This window comes from Phyllostomus discolor, chromosome 2 (assembly GCF_004126475.2).
Source record: "Phyllostomus discolor isolate MPI-MPIP mPhyDis1 chromosome 2, mPhyDis1.pri.v3, whole genome shotgun sequence".
Taxonomy (NCBI): Eukaryota; Metazoa; Chordata; class Mammalia; order Chiroptera; family Phyllostomidae; genus Phyllostomus; species Phyllostomus discolor.
The window spans coordinates 217,285,703-217,305,458 of record NC_040904.2 but is presented as its reverse complement, the minus strand read 5'-3'; the positions used below and the strand labels follow the sequence as shown (position 1 = coordinate 217,305,458).

Here is a 19,756-nt window from a genome sequence, read left to right as displayed (position 1 = left end):
CCCAGAAGCCCAGACAAGGGTCTGAGTCCAGGAGAACGGAACTATCGCCATTGTTTTCTCCCATCCCTGCTCCCGCTCCCACCCTGCCCCCACATATAACGTCACAATCTAGCGACTGGTGAGCACCTAAGGCTCCGCCTCCCACCGTAACTAGAGCAACCAGACCAGAAAAAAAAAAAAAGGAGAGACAGGAGAAAAAAATGTTTTCAACAGAGCAGATCAGTCCCCCAGGACTCATCCTTTTGAGTGACCAAGAATTAGCCAATCTATCAGATGCGCAGTTCAAAACACTGGTGATCAGAAAGCTCACGGAACTGGTAGATTTTGGACGAAATCTAGATGAAAGTATGCAGGTTACCATAAAAGAGATGCAGGAAGATACGAGGAGGAGAGCCAATAGTGAAAGGAAGGAATGTGAGTCTCAAAACAATACAGTGGACCAGAAGGAAGACAGAATCAACCAAGCAGGAAAGCAAGATGAAATAAGAATTCAAAAAATTGAGGAAAAGATTAAGAGCATCCAAGACACCTTTAAACGTTCCAATATCCGAATTATAGGGGTACCAGAATCAGAAGGGGAAATGCAACAGATTGAGCATGTATTTGAACAAATAATAAAGGAGAACTTCCCCAATCTGGCAAAGGGAACAGTCTTCCAAGAAATCAAAGAAGTTCAGAGAGCCCCAAAGAAGATGGACCCAAGAAGAAACACACCAAGGCACATCATAATTACATTAGCCAAGGTAAAAACGAAGGAGAGAATCCTAGAAGCAGCAAGAGATAAGGGGACAGTGACCTACAAAGGAGTTCCCATCAGACTGTCAGCTGATTTCTCCAAAGAGACCTTACAGGCAAGAAGGGGCTGGAAAGAAATATTCCAAGTCATGAAAGACAAGGACCTACATCCCAGATTGCTCTATCCAGCAAAGCTCTCATTTAGAATGGAAGGGCAGATAAAGTGCTTCTCAGATAAGGTCAAGTTAAAGGAGTTCATCATCACCAAGCCCTTATTTTATGAAATGCTAAAGGGACTTATCTAAGAAAAGAAGATAAAGAAAAGACATGTATAGTAAAAGGACAGCAAACTCACAAATATTAACAACCACACCTAAAGCAAAACCAATAGAAACTAAGTAAACAATTAGAACAGGAACAGAACCACAGAAATGGAGGGCACATGGAGGGTTAGCAGCAGGGGGGTGGGAGAAGGAGAGAGGGGGAAAAGGTATAGAGAATAAGTAGCACAGAATGTAGGTTGAAAATAGATAGAGGGAGGGCAAAAATAGTACGGGAAATGTAGAAATTAAAGAACTCACAAGAATGACACATGGACATGAACTAAAGGGGGGAAAAGTGGGAAGGAGGGGGGTACAGGGGGGAAGGGGGGAAATGGGACAACTGTAATAGCATAATCAATAAAATATATTAAAAAAAGAAGTCATTCTCTGTTAAAATCCATTAGAACCACCTTACCAGGTTTTATTTCTTTAATGAAATATCATATATTCTCACCCATTTTTAATGTTCTATAATATTTTACAGTGTGAGAAAACCATAATTTAACAAATTCTCTTCTACTGAAAACTTTAAAATTATATATTATTATGTGTTGAATAAAATATATTAAACATACTTCATTTCATACACATGGAAGCATAACTGGGGGAATTTTTAATGCTTTTCTTTTCATTTCATTTATTAATCTGAAAGAGAGAGAGAGAGAGTTGGTTGTTCCTCTTATGTATTCATTCATTGCTTCTTGTATGTGCCCTGACTGGAGAATGAACTGACCACCTTGGCATATAGGCAAAACACTCTAACCAACTGAACTACCAGGCCAGAGCTACTAGGAGAAATTTTTGAAAAGTAGAATTTCTGGGTCAGGGGGTATGAGGATGTTATTTCTGGATGGCTATTCTCAAAATGATCACTGGGGAATCTGCACCAAAGAACCCTTCCCCAAGTCTTTCAGAACAAGGACACTGCACCTGCTTGCTCATCAGCCTCAGAGATGTCAGGAGTCCTCTGGATCCCCCTGCGGGCCACCAAATTATGTTGACCTTAAAAATATAGCAGTCAGTTATTTTACCAGCAGATAAGGGGTTTATTTGGAAACAGTAAAAAAAAAAATGCAATTTAGGACAAGCAAGCTGTAGCAAAAATCATAAGCAAGTTCCATAAGTAAATGAGAGGAACATTTTTTACAGGGAAAAAAAGAGGAAGTTGACAGGGGTCATTTCAAATGACAGTGCAGTTCAGAAAATCCTCAGTTCACGGTGACAATGGTTTCTTTCTGGCTGAGTTGCTGGGGAGTTGGTTTGTCCTGGAAGCACATGGTACATCTATATGTTGGGACCTGTGACAGACAATCTTTTCTGTAATTGACCCCCGGTGGTGCTAATGACAGCATCCCCACTGACCCCCAACTACACTTTAGTGTGGTTCCCTTTATGCACTTTCACAGTAATAATTACAGTTAGTTGGCTCATTTCAGGTCCATGGAAATCAAGTTATATGTACGTTCTCAAAACGAGGTAAGGACCAGAGGCACGCTGTGCACTTAAGAAAGCCAGTAGCAGCTAATGACCCTGCTCTGTGGACCCCTGTCCTCAAAACTCGATATCTTATTTTTATGCAAAACACTTGTAGGTTTTCTTAACATACTAAATTTTTATTTAATTTGGTTTGGTTTTATCTTGTCTTCCTATTTCTGAAATGTTTTTAGACCTGACTTAACATATTTATTATTCATAACACCACTTTGAGATGTGAAATTCTCCCAGTGTGTTTTCCAGTACACTTATTATGTAATCTGTTGTGTTTACATATTTGAGCCCTCTGGGACTTATTTTGTGTCTGTGAATTGCGTGGTCAGAATTTACTGACAACAGTTTCCCGGAATGCAGTGCAGTCTTCACCGCTTCCTCACTGCCTACGCTGCTCTTTCTGAAAGTGGGTTTGACAAGGGAGGGCATGGAGGGGTCTACACGAAAGTTGGGGATCCCGACTACAGTCCGGTGGGACAAAGACACTTTGTCAAGGGACAGGAGGACCACGTTCACCCTAAACACCTGCCCGGGCTCGGAGCTCCCAGCTCCTGCGGGGCGGATCCCTCACCAGCTGCTAGAAAACTAACCACGGAAACCACCAAGGTGGTCTTCGCTGCAGGATGCTGACCGGCGCTCGGGAGACCCAGAGCAGCCAATCCCCGCGGGTGGGACGGGTCTTCCACTGGCCAGTCCCGAACCAGGGGGCTCCACCTCCTGCCCCGCCTTTTCAAATTCTTCTGACCGCCCATTGGCGGGCAGGGCCCCAGGACCCCAGCACCGATTGGCGGATTGTGCCCACGTGGCTGTCCAGGGTGGAGCCTCTTGCCCAAGGCGGGAAGCCCGGGAGCTCCGAGAGGGCGCTCGGCCGAGGTGGGCAGCGCGGCAGGGGCCCCGGGAGACGGACGGTAAGCGGGGAGCCCTGCCCTGGGCAACCCTCAGCCCGAGACCTTCCCAGTCCAGCCCGAGAGACCCCAGATGCCCTCATCCCGAGGGGCCGGAACCCCTTCAGCACCGAGGGGCCGCGTCCGCTAACCCGGAGGACACCCCCGTCTCCTGACCCCCAACGCTCAGACCCCCAAACAGCCCGGAACCCCAGTTCCCCTCAGCTCCGGGCGCCCTTCCTGCAGCTCGCCCGCCCGGAACGACCAAATCTCCCCAAACGCAGAGACCCCGAATGCCGTCGTCCTGGAAACCGACTCAGTGGAGGGGACCCGGAAGCCCCTCGTGAGACGCCCCCAACCCCCCTCAGCCGCGGCGGTCTGACCCTCTCCCCCGGGACGCGGAGTGTCCTCCGCCCGGAAGACGCAGATCGAGTCCTGAGGGACCCCGGGCCTCTCGGCCCGAGAGAGGCGGAGTGTCGGACACTGCGCCTGCGCCTCGCGCGGGCTTCTCCGGACCCCGGGGGCGCCTGCGGGCCCTTCCCCGGGAGAAGCGCGTTTCCTGCGCCCCGAGGTCCGGGGCCCCTCTGACGACGGCTGAGCTGGCGCGGTGGGAAGGGCGGGAACCGGCGGGTCTGTGGCTGCCCGGGCCGCCCTATCCAGCCCCTCCTCGCCGAGGGCGCCGCAGGGGAGAAAGGCCGGAGAAAGGGGAGAGTGAAGAGGAACTCGGACGTGCTCAGCAGCCCAAGTAGCGCGTGCGCAGGCGCCGGGCGGGCCCCGGCTCAAGCGGCTCCGTGCGCCTGCAGCTCCCGCCCGCAGGGACACCAGTCAGGGGCAGTTTGCTCCTTCAGCCAGAGCGGGGCCGGCGCTGACGAGGGTGCGGGGCTCACGGCAACTCACTGCAGACGCTCCCACGGGCTTCCTGGGCTCGTTCCCCCTCCCCGCTCTCTGCTTCAGGACAGAGGTCTTGTCTCTTTCCGGGTCTCAGGGCCCCGCGACCGACTCCCGTGTCACCGCCGCAGGTGGGCCACCGAGCTCCAGGAGGGGGACCCTGAGGACTCGGATGAAGAACGGGCTCCGAGGCAGCAAGGTGAGCGGCAGGAGGAGCCAGAGCTGCCCTCCCGACTCGGACCTGGTTTGGTCAGGCGGCATCTCAGGACGTAACCAGGGAACAGGTTTGCTGGTGCAGAAAACAAGCAAGATGCACAACAGTGTGTCGCACAGTGAGGGGCTGTTCCTGTCAACTTTCAACTCTGCAACATAATCATGTATATTTATAGATGCATTAATAAGCAGTAAATGTGTAAGAACATAAAGTGAGCGAGAAATAACTAATTCAGAAGAGTAGTCATCGCAAGAGAGGGAGGCAGGTCTGGCCGCTGAGGAGGGTCCCCACACCTGGCTGCACGGTGGCCTGCATGGAGACAGGCGGGGAGCAGTATTAACCGTGGTGATGACGGGAGTGGGGGAGGGCCAGGGTGGGGAGGGGTTGATCACTGTATTATTTCCTGATGTCGGTCATGGTGCCATTCTGTCCAGTATCGTGAGTGTTCATGGTGGAGTCTGTCCACTTTCATGGGTCTGGGCTTGAAACACAGCTGAAGTCAACATGTTACCTTCAACTTGACTGGGATTACCTTTGTGGGGTCGACAGACTGTGGGTGCTGACCAGAGTCTAATGACTGAGGAAGGGTGTGAATGGCCAGTATGTGCCCAGGGGGAGGATACCAGAGAAAGGAGGCCAGGTGATCCTGGTGCCCTCAGCCGGACAAGGCCAGTGTGAATGAAGACAACAGGACGGAGAAAGGGTTATGTGGAAGACATGGAGTTTCTGTGCAGTTGCTTTTATTACATGTTTGTCGAGAGAGGACAATTTACTTTTTAATAAATGTAATAGATGCTTTATGAACATAGGATGAAGCGTGGATGACACTTTGTCCATTTTTTTTTACATTCTAATGAAATTAGTGGATGGCCCCAATAGAAGCTTGGGCCTTAATGATACATCAGAAGCACTTTCCAATCATCCTGGGATTATTCTTGGACTACTCTCATTCAGAATTGTGTCCCTAATAAGAATTTCCAGCTTTTGGAAACATTTACTAACCAAAACACTGATTTCTCATCATCTTTCAGTCAAACCTTCTTGGGTGGCCTTCAGAAGGGAACAGAGTAAACACCATAAGGTGAGTATTTCCCAAATCCTGTTGACAACAAAATTTTCCTCATGGAGAGAAATGCAGGTAACAGCAGGAAAATGCAGAAAGTATCCTAGGAACTGCCACCTTCCTTTCCTGGTCTCTTCAACACATTGTCCGACATTATAATTTTTTTAAAGATTTTATTTATTGATTTTTTTAGAGAGGGGGGAAGGGAGGGAGAGAGGGAGAGAAACATGAGTAGGTTGCCTCTCCCACACCTCCAAGTGGGGAGACCTGGTCCACAACCCAGGCATGTGCCCTGACCAGGAATGGAACTGGTGACCTTTCAGCCAGGGCTCAGTCCACTGGGCCACAACAACCAGGGCTCATCATCATCTTAATGGTTAACAACGATAGCAACAATAGTAACTACCATTTGTTTCAGACTTTAAGAATTCTATGTGAATAAACTCACTTAAACATTACAACAACCTGATGAGGTACATACTATAACTTACCATTTATGATGAGGGAAGTGAGCTTTCAGAGATACAGAAATGTTTGATTACATGTCTAAGATCACAGTATGAGAGATAGTGCAATCCAACCCATACTCACTTCTCTAAACCACTTACAAACTCATTAAAACTTTCATGGTTTTACCCTGGACACCGTGCCTCAGTTGGGTGTCATCCTGCAAAGCAAAAGATGGCCAGTTTGATTCCTGGTCAGGGCACATGCCTGGGTTGTGGGCAGGTTCCCGGCTGGGGTGTGTGTGAGAGGCAAGTGATCAATGTTTCTCTCTCACATCGATGTTTCTCTCCCTCTTTCTCCCTCCCTTCCCCTCTCTCAAAAAAATAAAATCTTTTTTAAAAATTAGAAAAATAAACTTTCATAGTTTTCTGAAGTTTGCTTTGTCTTATCCATATGTCATTACATCATTCATCTGACTGATGATTTCAGCGGAAGTTCTTTTCTGCTGTGCTGAAGTAAGAGATGCACTAAGACCCTCTGACTAAGGAAAGCGTACATTGTACAGGCAGTTGGTACAGTGGATGGTCCCAGGTGAAGAATAATATAAAATGTCCAGAATCACAGCCTCCCCCTCAATCAAAGAGCATCTCCCACCCCTGCGAAGCTTCAGGTTTCGTGATTGAGAAACAACAAATAATAAAATGACTTAAGGACTTCATATAGGTTACACACTCTTCAACAGAAACTCATCCGTCTGGAACTGATTTCAAGTGCCATTTCTTATAAGGTGAAGTAACAGCTTCTTTCTCTGAGTTCCAAGGAGGCCACTCTATCCTGTTTAGAATCATTTGTTCGGTCTGCCTACCTCTGTGTTGTGAGCTCTATGAGAGGCTGGTCCATACCTGAGTCTTCTCAAGGGTCACAGACCCAGGTCAGGGCCCTTGAATGTTTGCTGAATGAATGATTTCACAATTACAAACTAAACTAGAAGATGATCAATGAATGCTGAAGGTAATTTCTTTGAGATTTGAAATATGGAGAGAGCTGAGAGGTAAATTGATAGCAGGACTGTAATCTCACATTCATACTGTTACACAATTCACAGAACACTGGTCAGCATTATTTAATGGCACGTTCACTAGAACATTCAAAATTAGCATGTTACAGATCATGAAACTGAAGAACAGTAGCTACCGATACAGCCTTATTCAAAAAGAATTGGTGGGAACCAGCTAATCTAAGTACAAATATTCTTTCTAAGGTATTGCAGATTTTATCACCATTTTATTTATTGTACAGATATGTTTCTGCCAACTATTTCTTTATTCTCTCCCCAGTATCCTTCACTCTCAATATTATAGAGACAGTTGAAAGAAAAGAGCCATTAGGCATGAGTTCTAATCTTGGATTCATTACCCACAATGGCCCTATCTCCTCTGATACTGATACTCCCTAGGTATTTCCAAGGGTTGAAGTATTAAAGACATGCATGTAAAATGTATCATAAGCATTACAAAATTAAATACATGTTACCTTTTAATATGTGACTCTTATATTGGAGGCAACATCCAGGGTGCCATTAAGCAAGGAATATAGTTTGAAGGAATTGTCAGGAACAGCAAATTGGATGACTGCAAGTGACTCAGAGCATGCCCAGAAACCAGTGTCCCCTCTTGGAGAAGCATGTGCCTTTGGAAAGCACACTAGACGAAAATTGGGTAGGAAAAAATAATTTGGAAACTTAGTTCTTCTAAGTCCTATAGAAGGGCTGATAAGTATGACCTAGGTAAGTGAGGTGGAGTTTGGATGGGCGTGGATTTAAGCTGGGCTCACCTGAGACTGAAGTTAGCAATGGAGCTTTGGGCAAATCCTATAAATTCTCTGAGCTCCTGAATGCTAATGTGTAAAGTGGAGATAAAGAAACATCACTCATACATTATTTGAAAACATTAAATTAAATTTAAAACAATTGACACATGCAACTTGTCCAATAAATCCACTGTGTTAATGGCAACCACACTTTATTGGTGTTGTGTGCCCAGGCCTTTACTCAATGCCTAACACATAAACCGTACTCAATAAGTATTTTATGAATGATTACAGGTTGGCAAGTTAAACCTGGTAATAGGAAGATTTAAAACCAAAATTGAATCGGTCATCTGTAGTTAGTGTGGAGTCTTCATCTTCTGAACCCATAGTTAACAGAGTAAAATATCAGAGTATGCAAAAGCACAGATAATAATTTGATGGGAGGAGATTGTGTGTTATCTGACAAAACGGGAACTAACACTCCAGACCCTACCAGCCTCGCTCACCTGGCCTTCTCCAACTTAGAACTCAAGAGAAAGCAGATGGACATGAAGATGAATAGCCTACAAGAAAGAAAGGGCTGTGTGTACCAAGAGGTCAACGAGCCCCAGGATGATGACTACCTTTGTAAGTGACCCTCACTGAGAAGCATGTTATGATAGAATAGTTTCATCTAGTCCTTTGGTCCCCAAATCACCCCCTTCCTCTAGTGACCTGGAGTACAGGATTGAGTCTCAATGATGTGACTGCAGGATTCCCTCTGAAGCTGTTTGTGTCCAGGAACATGTGCTATACCTTCCGTAAACCCTGTTGCTCTCGCCTCCAGATTGTGAGAAGTGTCAGAACTTCTTCCTCAACAGCTGTGCGGTGCACGGACCCCCTACATTTGTAAAGGACACTGCAGTGGACAAGGGGCATCCCCACCGCTCAGCCCTCACCCTGCCCCCTGGATTGAGAATCGGGCCATCAGGCATCCCTGAGGCTGGGCTTGGAGTGTGGAATGAGGCAGCTGACTTGCCAGTGGGTCTGCACTTTGGCCCTTATGAAGGACACATCACAGAAGATGACAAGGCAGCCAAGAGCAGATACTCCTGGCTGGTGAGAACTCTTTACCTCTTCCACTGCCCTCTGCCTTCCCACATTCCTTCTGAGGCTTGGAGGGACCTCTCCTCTTATGTGCTAGACATGGAGGGGACAATATGGTTAGCTCTGTGTACTGACTGGACTTTACATGAACACAGAGCTCCTGTTTAAGGAGCAGAAGGTAAGCAGGAGCAAAGCTGTGCAGACACAAAAGAGTGGCTCCGCCCTTGTGAGGCTCCTGCTCTGATGAACAGGTACACTCAGATGTGTAGATGGTGAATAAGACAAATATCATGTGGTGACAGCTGACAGTTGAATCCCCATGCAGGCTGGAAGAGCTTTGATGACAGTAGAGTAAAATAATTCTTTTGACTATTACCTCCCCACAAAAAAATAATAAATAAAAGGTCTTTTTAATTTCTCTTCTGAAATGCAGATCGCCAAAGGGAGAAACTGCTATGAGTATGTGGATGGAAAGGACAGATCCTGGGCCAACTGGATGAGGTGAGGTCAGCAGGTCTCTGGGTGCCAGAGGGGACTCTCATCCCCCACAGCCCATGTATCATTCCCTCTCATCATGCCTCCGTCAGTGGTCTCCCTTAATCCTTTTTTTCCTCTTTTTCTCCATATAGTGTTCTTTCATTTCAGGGGACATTAAGGAAAAAAGTATAGCATATGTCCTCAAAATATAAAGTTCTCTACTAGACACAACTTGGGCACTGGAAAGGACCTTGAAGAGCCTAGATTTACCAGGGACACTGGATTACACTTTAATTTATCAAATGAACATTAATTAAACACTGACTATATTCCAGTTTAGGTGATGGAATACATTACTTAAACAGATCACACAACCCAAGTCCTTATGGAGGACTTCTCACAGACAAACATAAAACAATTGTTTTTAGAAACATTTAACTATAATTTCCAAGAAGTGCACAGTGTGAAGATAGCACAAACCAAGGATGGCGTAAACCTGTGAGGGCAGCAAACCATCCCGGCCTCACTTCTAACTAGAACTGGGTTCTGAGGCCTGCAGAGGAATGGTCATGGGCCCCTTTCCTGAGAGGGGCTCTCTTTTACCAGGGTTACCTGAATGTGAATGAACTACTATTGTTCTGTTTCATTTTACTAAGGCAAAAAGACCTCTAGTTTTCTATAGTAACCTCAGCAGGCAAGTGAATGGTACCCTAAATAAAGTGTAGGGGGAGTGGAGAAAGGCCTCGCAAGAGAAAATAGATGTGGGCTGAGAACTGGATAATTAGTGAGCTGATTTAGAAGCAGAGCCCTAGATCAAGCACCAGGTTCTGTGCTGTGAGACAACTTGATTTAGAGTTTGGAGAAGCCAGAGATCACTGGATATTATGGCCCATCAGGGTGGAGGTTAAGTCTAGAACTGGGTTTTAGAAAATGGTATTAGGCGGCATTCACACTGCAAGCAGGACTTGGAGGCAGGAATTCACATGACATGCTGACAGATGCTCAGACACTGAACAGAAGGTTCCCCGAGAACATTAAGGGCAGTGGGCAACACCAGAGCCTGAGGGCCTTAAGAATCAGTGAGGAGATGGACATGGATGTAACAGGCACTGGGAACTCATCACTGTGGTTTTCTTTCCCTTTCTCTGCCTCAATCCCAGGTATGTGAACTGTGCCCGGGATGATGAAGAACAGAACCTGGTGGCCTTTCAATACCACGGGCAGATTTTCTACCGAACCTGCCAGGTCATCAGGCCGGGCTGTGAGCTGCTGGTCTGGTTCAGGGACGAGTATGGCCAGGAGCTGGGCAGCAAGTGGGGCAGCAAGTGGAAGAGAGAGCTCACGGCTGGAAGAGGTGGGCACTGGTGTTCCTCAAAACAGAAAGAAAAGAGAATTCTCCATAGAAATATTCATGATCCAGCTCCTAAGTAGAGTAAAATCCACTCTGAAGTCAGTAAAGTTTCAAATCAGATGCTTCAGAAATTCACAATTCATTCATATGTCTTTGACTCATAGGCAAAATTTTTATACTTTTTATTTTGAAAATATTTCATGCCCAAAATATACAACCACTTTTAGTGCTGTGAGGCTGAGAGGCAAAAAAAAAAAAAAAAGTTTTCAAGCACTAACCAGCTGTCTCACCAAGGCGGTTTTTCTAACATTTTTATACCTGTTTCTTAACTTTCTCCCATACTCCTAAATAAAACGTTTTTTATAGGCATTCATTATTTTTTAAAGATTTTGCCCTGGCTGGTGTTACTCAATGGATTGAGTGCCAGCTTGCAAACCAAAGGGTCGCCAATCCTAGTCAGGGCACATGCCTGGGTTTTGGGCCAGGTCCCCAGTACGGGGCATGTGAGAGGCAACCACACATTGATGTTTCCCTCTCCCTCTCCCTCTTATCCCTCTTTTCTGAAAATAAATAAATCTTTTTTTTTTAAAGATTTTATTTATTTATTTATTTTTAGAGAGGGAATGAGGGAGATAGAGAGAGAGAGAGAGAGAAACATCAATGTGCGGTTGCTGGGGGTTATGGCCTGCAACCCAGGCATGTACCCTGGCTGGGAATCGAACCTGAGACACTTTGGTTCCCAGCCCGCGCTCAATCCACTGAGCTACGCCAGCCAGGGCTTAAATCAAATCTTTTTAAAATATTTTATTTATTTTTACAGAGAGTGGAAATGAGGGAGAAAAAAAATCAATGTGCAAGGGAAACATTAATCTGTTGTCTCTGGCACACCCCCACCTGGCCCACAACCCTGGCATGTGACCTGACTGGGAATCCAACTTGTAACCTTTCAGTTTGTGGAACAACACCCAACCACCGAGTCACACCATTCAGGCAGGGCACATTCGTTCATCACTTCAGTGAATTATCATTAGAGATCCTACTCTGTGGCGCACACGGCCCTGGGACCTGGAAATACAGATTAACATGAGGATGAGAATCACTGCTCTTGAGGAGCTGACAGATGAAGGAGGGAAACCCAGGCCCATGTATTTGCATGTGCATAACACTACACAGCAGTTAGTGCTTTGGAGAAAACTAATCCAGGACAAGTGCCTAAAAGTAGTCCGAGAAGGGCTCCCTCAGGAGATAACATTTACAAAATTACCTGCAGGCAAAGGATCCCAGGCAGAGGGAGCAACTAGTGCCAGGTAGAAAAGAGGTGGGGCATTCAATTGACTGAGGGTCACTCGGGTCTTGTCTCAGCACAGAGACAGTATGGAGATCAGATGGATTAGCAGCCCAGCAATGCAGTGCCAATGACCCGAGTTCAGACGCTCGGGACTTCCCTGAGTGAAAGTATGCAGTTGTCAGCTGTAGAGTGGTGTGTTCTCTGTTCTGATCATGCTTTGTTAATTTTTAGAAAATAAATTCCAGTGGGGAATCCCCTCAGATTACTTCATCTCCAAGTGAGAGAACACGGTGCATTGACCAGAGAGCAACAGGAGTCAGGCGTGTAAGATGTGTGGTTGGAGAAATATTTTCAAACAGGACTTCTTAGGATATTTGAAATGGACTAACACTGAATGAAATGAAGCATAAATATTTGGTGTGAGCCTTGAGGAATTACTTTTTTAAAGATTTTATTTATTTATTTTTAGAGGGGAAGAGGGAGAAAGACAGGGAAACATCAATGCATGGTTGCCTCTCACACGCCCCCTACTGGGGACCTGACCCACAACCCAGGCACGTGCCCTGACTGGGAATCTAACCTGTGAGTCCTTGCTTCACAGGCAGGCACTCAATCCATTGAGCCACACAAGCAAAGGCAAGAAAGACATTATTTTATAGTTTTGAAAAACTGAAAAAGAAGCAATTCCTAGTTTTCTTCTTTAATATGACGTAGACAATACCTATTATTGGGAAAGGTCACTGCAGTTCAGGGAGTGAAATTGCCCTTCCTGCGATTGAAAGTCCCTAGTCTGAGCAATATTAGCAAAGACCCTTGATGTGGGCTTTCTGGACTTCTAAAGAAAATGCACTGCATACAAATAAAAAGGAAAATAGACTGCAAGTGGACACTTGCAGGAGATAGAGCTTGCGTTGTCACCGCAGTAAGAAGGATTCATGGAGCAGGTCTTACCAGGAGACAAGTCATATGGCCCAGACATTCTCATCAATGCCTGCCCTGACCAAACCTTTCTCTTTCAGCAGAACCAAAGCCAGAGGTGCACCCATGTCCCTCCTGCTCTCTGGCCTTCTCCACTCAGAAATTCCTCAGCCAACACGTGAAACTCAATCATCCCTCTCCGAGTCTCCCGGGAACATCTGCAAGAAAACACCTCCAAGCAGAGGAACCCTGTCCAGAGGATCAGAATCAGCAGCAGCAACATAGTAGTACACACAGCTGGAATGATAAAGCTGAAGGTCAAGAGGTCAAAGAAATGTCCAAACCTTTCCTTAAAAGGATCAATCAGAGGAGAATCTTAAGACCCTTTTTCCAACCTTCCCAAGGACGAATGAAGAGCTCTAGTGAGCATGAGAGAATGATGGAGGAACAGCCCTGCAGAGGCCAGGAAGAGAGTCCAGAGGACACAGGCAAGTTATTTGTGAAAGCAGGAATGTCAAAAATTGTAACAATCAAGCATGGAGGGTGTTGGCAAGGCTTCAATGATGGGTCACAGCTCATCACACACCGGAGGACACACTCAGGGGAGAAGCCCTATGTCTGCAGGGAGTGTGGGCGAGGCTTTCCCTGGAAGTCAAGTCTCCTCAGACACCAGAGGACACACTCAGGGGAGAAGCCCTATGTTTGCAGGGAGTGTGGGAGAGGCTTTACACAGCAGTCACATCTCATCATACACCAGAGGACACACTCTGGGGAGAAGCCCTATGTTTGCAGGGAGTGTGGGCGAGACTTTTCAGACAAGTCAGCTCTCATCAGACACCAGAGGACACACTCTGGGGAGAAGCCCTATGTTTGCAGGGAGTGTGGGCGAGGCTTTACATGTAAGTCACATCTCATCACACACCAGAGGACACACTCTGGGGAGAAGCCCTATGTTTGCAGGGAGTGTGGGAAAGGCTTTACACAGAAGTCACATCTCATCACACACCAGAGGACACACTCAGGAGAGAAGCCCTATGTTTGCAGGGAGTGTGGGCGAGGCTTTGCACAGAAGTCATATCTCATCATACACCAGAGGGCACACTCAGGGGAAAAGCCCTATGTTTGCAGGGAGTGTGGGCGAGGCTTTACCTGGAAGTCAAGTCTCATTCCACACCAGAGAACACACTCTGGGGAGAAGCCCTATGTTTGCAGGGAGTGTGGGAGAGGCTTTACACGGAAGTCAAATCTCATCAGACACCAGAAGACACACTCAGGTGAGAAGCCCTATGTTTGCAGGGAGTGCGGGCGAGGCTTTACACAGAAGTCATATCTCATCACACACCAGAAGACACACTCTGGGGAGAAGCTCTGTGTTTGAAGGGAGTGTGGGAGAGGCTTCACAGACAAGTCAGGTCTCATCAGACACCAGGGGACAGACTCAGGGGAGAAGCCTCATGTCTGCAGGGAGTGTGGGAGAGGCTTTACCTGGAAGTCAGGTCTCATCGAACACCAGAGGACACGCTCTGGGGAGAAGCCGTATATTTGCAGGATGTGTGGGAGAGACTTTACACAGAAGTCACATCTCATCAGACACCAGAGGACACACTCAGGGGAGACTCCCTATATTTACAGATGGAGTGAGTGAGTTATTAGCATTAAGTCCAATATCAATACCCATAAAACTGTACAGACCCTTACACTCCCCAAGATTGTAATTAATACAGAAGTAACTGGTAAAAGAAACCCTCCAGTTTCATGACAAGAGATGATATGGACAACCAGTTCCATAGTGATATGGGGATGTCAGTACCAATCTTGTTCCTGGGTTTTTGAGCTATTCTAAAATGTTTATCTCCATACACATAATGAAGCCCAATACCTCATTGTGCCCATCACTAAAAGCAGAGAATTTCTGAAGAGCCACAAAGAAACCATACTCTCAGCCGCAGAAATTCAACCCCTGCAAATGTGTAAATCTGGAGTCAATCTACTTTGGTTACTGCCCAGAGAGAGGGATTTGAGGCAGACTCACCAGGGAAGGGAATTCCCCAGACTCCTGGGAAGTGGGGCCTTTTTCTCCTAATCAGCTCCCTACCCTCCTCCCTTGGCTTCTCTTGGCTCTCCTAGTTTCCTACAATCTCTGGAGCCTCAGTGGTGAACTGCAGGGAGGGGTGTATGCTTTTGCATGGACGTGAGCTTGGCTCACATCTGTGCACCTGGTCTTCCTTATTCCTTTCTGCCCCTTCATGGTCAGCATTTCCTGGTGCACAGCATACAGGTTCCACATCAGTCCATAGTGGGTGTGAGTCTCAGCTCTGTCTTCTCCAGTTGTGTGACCCAAGGCAAGATTCTCAACTTCTCTCTGCCTGTTTCCTAGTCTGTACACTGGAAATGGCAAACTCCAGCCTTTCTGTATGACATTCAAAGTTGAGTCAGCACAGACAGAATCTGGCAAGAGGATCACTGAGATTGCAAGTCCTGCTGAACAGCCTTCAGTGCCCATGTCCTCTGGGTCTTGAGTGCTGGACAAAGGAAGATAAGGACAGGGTAGGGGTCTGTAACCAAATTCAGAATTTGAGCAGATACCACTGCTTTCCCCACATAGACTCAACTGCCCTGAGAAGGAGGCCTGAGGTTGGGGAATTGCTTCCCTCCAGGTCACCACCCTCCCTGCTCTGCACACCCTCAGAGCCTCCTCAACACAGGCAGGTGCTACTGGGAGTGACCTGTGACACAAGACCCTAGCCCACCCCTTGCTGAGAACTGACACTGGGAGCAGCACCTGCCTGCACTGGTGTGTTAGGTAGGATAGATGGTAAGCCAAAGCAGGGAGGACAAGGAAGATGTGTGTCACCCACTAACTCAGCAGTCCTGAGCCTGGTTCAGTTCTATTGCCAGATGGTCCAGCATCACAAAAAATACTATGCTAACACGTTCAAATTTTAGGTATCATTTCCACCATCTCGGAAAGAAAGGCTTTGAAACTATTCATCCCAGGGCCTAGAAGATGGGAGGGGGTCCACAGCACTCACGGAAAGGACCCATAAAACAAATTCGGGTAATAGCTTTCCTCTGTTCACTATCTGTTTTATGAGAGGATCCCTAGTGCTTGCAGAGAGACCCCTCTGGTAACTTTGGGTGACTGCCTCAACTTGAACTCTCCTGTCACAGATCTGTTTTACAAGATGACCAAATGGGGTCTGAAGCGAGATAAGGATTCAGGCTAACAACTCCCACACATACCTGCGTTTGGGTAGTCAGTCACATTTCCCATGGAAGCTGACACCACTTTTACCCACCAATCAATATGTAACTTCTCCCCCATCCCAGCAACTACCGGTATGTAAGTCCTCAGGGCAAAGGAGCTGGTGCTCTTGCCTTTCACTCCCACCTCAGCAAGACCTGTCCTCTTCCATGAGAACGTATCACTAATAAACCCTGTTTGCATGCTAATACACTTGCTGATCTGTAATCCTTCACTGCATTGGCAAGAATTGAGTTTCTCCTGTGACAGGTGCACCCAGTCTGCATATGGCATTCATGAAGCCCACAATGCAGGAGCCTCTGTAATGCACTTTCCTTGTGCCTGGGCCCCACAGGGCTTCATACATCAGTGACACCATCCCAAAATTATTACTTATTGTATCTTTAAATTTTTTTTTGTGAAGTGTAATGGGATAATGGGCATGAACAATGTTGGTCATTCCTGGCCACCCATTCCCAGATATTGTCCACAGTAGCCCAAGAGCACAGAATTCCCATGATCCCAATGGGTGGGAGTCCAGTGAGACTCAGGGTGAGAACAGGGTAATCGTGTACATCTGTATAAGCATAAGGAAGGGTGCTAACAGATCCCAGAAGTGGCACTTTTCTTAGAACCAGAGCTGAATTCAATACAGAGATGGCAAACAATTAGTGAGGACCCCGTTGTACCCTCTCCTGCATGAGGGAAACCTAAGCATGACCCACCCTGTTTCTGCTGGAGTGGGTTCACCAAACAGGGACACCCACCCCCATCACCTGGAACAATGACCTTTCTGTCCTCTCAGTGCCAGGCTTGTGAAGAAGAGTGTCTATATAAACTATGTGGATCTCAATAATAAATACCCATTATTATTCCCTTCCCTCTCTCTTTTTTCTTTTTCTTAAAGATTTTATTTTTAGAGAAAGGGGAAGGGAGGTAGATAGAGAAGGAGATAAACATCAGTGAGGGGGTTGCCTCTCACACGCCCCTACTGGGGACCTGGCCCACAACCCAGGCTTGTGCCCTGACTGGGAATCGAACCCGCCAGCCTTTGGTTTGCAGGCCAGTGCTCAATGCAGTGAGCCACACCAGCCAAGGAAATAATCGTTGTTATACAGGAACAAGTTTAAAGAACTCATGGACAAAAACTAAGGGGTGGGTGGAAATGGGAGGGAGGTGGGGAGCACTGGGGGGGGGGGCTGGGATGGGAGTAAAAGACAGAAAACTGTACTTGAACAACAAGTAAAAAAATGAAAAAATAATAATCATTATTAATATGAACATTAAAGCCACAATGAGATATCCATTTCCACATACAATAGGATGAATATAATTAAGAAATTGAAGATAAGTTTTGACTAGTATGTGCAGAGATTAAAGTACTCTTATGCTGTAGGAATGTAAACAGTTTAACGTGTCTTCAAAAAGTTAAAAATAATTACCTTTTAACTCAATCCCATTCCTAGTTATCTACTTCCCAAAATTTAAAACAGGTTTCCCACACAAAATCTGTTCATGAATGTTTGCAATGCATTATTCACATAGCAGAAAGGTGGACACCACCCCAATGTCCACCCTCAAAGGCATGGATAAACAAAACATAGCCTCTCCATAGAATACCATACTATTCCGTCATAAAAAGGAAGTCACAAATGCAAAGTGGTGCAGCTGCTGCAGAAAACATGGTGGTTCACCAGAAATTAACTATGAAGTTACCATGCACTTGCACTTCTGGGTGCATGCCCCACAAAACTGAGAACAGGGACTTGAACAGAGATCTGCACACTCATGTTCACAGCTGCATGGTAACTTCAAATGTGAAGGTGAGTTCAAACCCGAAGGTGAGCTCAACTCTAGTGTTGGTTGACGGATGACAGACAAGCAGGAGGGGGTGCAGCCACATACTGAACATTGCTCCGCCATAACAAGGAGTGCAGCTCTGACACAGGCTACAAGGAGGAGGGACCCTGAAGACGAAGACACGATGCTCAGCGAGAGAAGCCAGTCACAGAGGGACACACAGTGTGCAATTCCATTTACATAAAATGACCAGAAGGGTCAGATCCACACAGATGCAAAGTGCATTAGCTGTTGCCTGGGGCTCAGGGGAAGGGAAAGGGCAGTGACAGCTGAGTGGTAGGGGCTCCCTGTGGGGTGAAAAGAAGGTTCTGCAAATAGGTGGTTGCACATTGTGAATGCAGGGGATCCTCTGTGTGGGTGGCCCTGGGCAGTCGCAGCATCAGGCCAGCCGTCCCTGCAGGAATGCAGGGCCCAGTCTACACAGGAGGAGACAGTAGTTGGGCCCGGGCCTGGGCCAGAGCCATCTGTGCCCTTTAAATCCATCAAGGGGTGAGGATGGGGATCAGTCTCAGGGACCGTTCCAGGAAAGCTGGGTCAGTGTAAAACACGGTATTTCCTACCCCAGGGGCAGGTGTGGAAGATGAGGTGGGCCTGGGGCTGGGTGGTGACACTGAGGCCACCCTGCCGTCCTCACTGGGGCCTACGTGGGCCTCTGTGGAAGTGCCCAACCAGGGTGCACCCTCCTGAGCACTCGTGTTTGGGACCTGTGTGGCACCTCGGGACAGTGGGACCGAGTGACAGAGCAAGGGCACTTTGTGCTGATGCTGTGGGTCTTGTGTACGAGACATTACTGGGACTGAAGTTCTTCTGGGAGCAACCACACCCACTGATGCCAAACGTGGTGGCACTGGCACAAGGCAGGGGCCTCGCAGAGACACTCACATCTCAGCGTGTGGTCACCGGGTTCGGGTGCACTGCTCGGACCCCACCATCCACATCAGCCCCTCAGTGGCTGCTGTGGCAGGCTTCTCCCCCTCCTCATGCATCTGTCCTTACTTCTCACCTTTCCTCACACAGCCTAAAACCCCTAACTCTAACCCCTAACCCTTAAGACCTGATCCTGACTCTAAACCTCTGGTTCTGACCATAACCCAGGCCCTGACCCTTGAACTAGATCTTGACCCTTGCCTTGATTCTTACCCTAACCCCTGAACCCAAACCCCTACCTCTCACCCCCACCCTCACCCCTAGCCAGACTCCGTAACCCTAAATTAAAACGTAACCCTAAACCTAATCCACAGCCTTCACATTCACCTGTTCCATGACCCCAACCCCAAATACCGGACTCTGACCTCGAAATCGGAACCTGTAACCTGTACATCCAACCTCTAGCCTTGAAGCCCAGCCCCACGCGTCGTGTCTTCGTGTAACTGCTAACTCACAGCCCCAACCCTAAACCCAGTCCTGAACCAACCCTGACAGTCACCCCAACTTAGCTGTTACTGCAGAACTTGACCCCAGCTCTCACCTGCCTTTGTCCGACTTGTCACAGCCACACGGACCAGCTGCACCCAGAACTACGGGCTGCTGTCCTAGCAGAGCCTCCGCACCCCAGGCTCCGGGCGCCGCCCCGCGGAGTCCGGTTCACAGCGCCTCGGCGCCTCAGAGACGGCGCCCCCTGGTGTCCGTCTTCCGCTGTTCGCACCAGCGAGGCGGCTGCCCGTGTTCGTTTGGCTCATTT

General features: G+C 47.4%; 1 long non-coding RNA gene and 1 pseudogene across 1 annotated transcript; both read left to right on the top strand.

Annotated features, from left to right (window-relative positions):
• LOC114513560 overlaps window positions 1–14,645 on the top strand; it is a 37,013-nt pseudogene extending 22,368 nt beyond the window's left edge.
• Window positions 4,411–5,799, top strand: LOC118499211. The gene is made up of 2 exons (XR_004901737.1): window positions 4,411–4,517; window positions 5,564–5,799. It is a non-coding gene; the product is annotated as an uncharacterized LOC118499211 (long non-coding RNA).
• Window positions 14,646–19,756: the final 5,111 nt, after the last annotated feature.